Source organism: Rattus norvegicus, chromosome 2 (genome assembly GCF_036323735.1).
Source record: "Rattus norvegicus strain BN/NHsdMcwi chromosome 2, GRCr8, whole genome shotgun sequence".
NCBI lineage: Eukaryota > Metazoa > Chordata > Mammalia > Rodentia > Muridae > Rattus > Rattus norvegicus.
Window position 1 is genome coordinate 135,471,895 of NC_086020.1, and position 3,008 is coordinate 135,474,902.

Genomic DNA, 3,008 nt, shown 5'->3' on the forward strand with positions numbered 1-3,008 from the left:
TGGGAGGGCTTTCTAGAGAAAGAACCAGAGACCTCGGAGGGAGACCCTCTCAGGACTTGATGGGAGTGATCTTAGATAAAATGTCCAGCGGTGGAGAGAGTAAAGTTGAAGAGTCTACCTCCAGTAGATAGACAGGACCTAAAGTAGAGGGATGGGGTTAACAAACCACAGCCAAAATTTCTGACCCAAATTGTTCTTTTCTAAAATAACTACGGGCACAAAAATGGAGAAGAGGCTAAGGAAAAGGTGGTTCAGTGACTAGCCCAACTTGGGATCCATCTCATGGCTGGCACCAAGGCTTGATACTATTACTGATGCTATGCTATACTTGCCTACAGTTGCCTACTAGGGCTGTGTTCTGAAAGACCCAACCAACAGCTGACTGAGACAGGAACAGATAATTACACAGAACTATTGAACTGAAGTCAGGAGCTCCTATAGGTGAATGGGCAGGATGTAAGAAGCTGACGAGAAGGGCAACCCCAAGGGATGACCAGCAGTCTCAGCTAACCTGGAACCCTAGGAGCTCCCAGCCGCTGAGCACCAACCAGGCAGCATACAGTAGCTGGTCTGAGGTCCTGGGCACATACATAACCAAGCATTGCCTTATCTGGCCTCAGTGGGAGAAGACACACCCAATCCTCAAGAAACTTGAGGCCTCAGGGAAGTGAGAGGTCTGGTGTCATGGAGCATCCTCTCAGAGACAGGTGAAGGAGGAGTGGGATAAAGTGTGAGAGGGAGGATAAGGAGCAGGGGCAATGAGTGGATTGTAAATAAATATAATACTAAGAAGAAAGTAAGAAATTTCCAATGAAAATAAGTGCAAATAAACAGAAAAGCTGTTATAATTACAAGAGCAAACAATCAAGGAAACAGCACTAGCACGTGCTGATATTAAGATAATATTGTTGTTGTAAAACTATAAAAAATAAAGTATTGTTGTCTTTTACCTCACTAGGTCTGACACTGAGGGTCCCCAAGATATCTGCTAGATATCTTGGTCGAAACACATCCCAACTTCCTGGCGGCCCAGACCCCACACTCCATTACACTTAAATGTACACATGAAAGATCACGCAACACAATAATCTTTGACCCAATTAGTAAGATATAATTGCCCACCTAAACATACAAATCCCAGTACCATCTGAAATATTGTTAAAAAAAACTCGGCCCTGTCGCCCACCTACTCAAGGCCTGAACCTAGCTTTCAGCCTGTACAAATTAATTCTGACATAACTCATGCACCGGGAGCTTTGTTCCAGGAACTCTGAAGCCATGAGATTAGATAGCTGTCCTCTAGGGGTGAGTCCGAGAAAATGAACTCCTCTGCCCTGCATCCAGATCTCTGAAAAAAGCCACAAAGAACATCTGTGGGACCCCAGATATCTCTTCTGCCCACTCAAGTCCTGGTTAAGTTTGAATAAGTGTAGGGACCAATTACGTATTGCCTCGCCATCCCTTTCCTGGTCCTTCTCAAAAACCCTATATAAACTCTGTACTTTTGCGGTTCGGGGCCAATCCCTCTGCCTCCTGTGCGAGGTATGTATTGGTCCAGAGCTCTACCTGATACAGCTTGTTGGTTTTGCATCGTACCAGGTCTCCTGTCGTTCTTGGGCGCAGTTCCTCCCGTAGTTGAGCGGGCACAGCCCCCTCCTGAATTAAGCACGGCTAGGGAATTCGGACTTAACATATGGGGGCTCCTCTGGGATCGGAGTGAACGCCCCATTCGACAGAGACTTTTAGGAAGTTCGAAAGCTGTTTCGGTTTTATGTATTCATGTTCAGTATGTTACTGTTGTGTGTCCTCAGTGTTGTGGTGTTAGTCTTGAGTGTGTTAGGGTCAGGCCGCAGTGAGTGAGAGCGCCTGTGGCCTTGGCTTTCTTCTGTGGTATTTGTGGGATGGCCATAGAAGGGCTCCGAGGAGGGAGCTAAGGCTCCGGGAGGAGCCAAGGAGCAGCTGCCCAGGAGTCTGTGATCAGGCAGACTGATCCCCTGGAGGGATGCCTCTGGGAGGATTGGGGAGACGTAATTTCTCCCCCTCAGGGTGGCAGGGAATCCACTAGGTAAGGAGGAAGGCGTGGAGGAACAAGGCGTGTGGCAGACGTGGAATCCTACTTCGGTCCTATTTGTGCCTGAGAGGAGCACCTGCCCCTTGTCTAGAAGACTGGGTGCGCTGAGTGAAGTTGCTTTTGGTTTCTTGTTTGAGAGCCACTCTGGGCGGTGGTCTTGGCGCCTTAGTGTTTTTGTCTCTCCTGGTTGTTTTGTCTTGTTTTCTGTATTTTGAGGTGGGGATGGGACAAAAGGTATCCACCCTGCTTTCCCTCACCCTGGATCATTGGACCGAAATAAAAACTAGAGCCCACAATTTGTAGGTGGAGGTCAGAAAGGGACCATGGCAGACTTTCTGTACCTCTGAATGGCTGATTTTTGAGGTAGGATGGCCACCTATAGGAAGTTTTGATATAGTCACCATTAGGTCCGTCAAGACTGTAGTGTTTCAAGAGGGGCCCGGAGAACACCCTGACCAACAACCTTACATTCTGGTCTGGGAGGATTTGGCCTTGAATCCTCCTCCATGGTCAGACCCTGGGTAAAGATACTGGAACCCAGGGTGCTGGCCGTCCGAAAGGCAGGCAACAACAAGAAAAGTAGGGACCTTGAAACCCTGAGTCCCAAGGAGGGACCCTCAGCCCCTCCACGCAAGATTTATCCCTAGGGCCCCGATGATGCTGGCGCCAACGCCCGGGCACGGAGACTGGCGGCTGGAACCCGCAGTAGGAGGGCTCAGAGCCCTGAAGGGCCTGACTTTGAGATCTTATATGAGGTCTCAGCTCCTCTGACTGTATTAGATGATGTTATTAAACCAACATGTCATCGTAATAATGATTTATATGCCAGGCTAAAAGACCTACAGGTGATACAGAAAGAAGTCTTGCCACAGCTGACAGCAGCCTATGCCCCGGGGACCCCTGAGACATCTCATCAGTTCCATGTTGGAGACGCGGT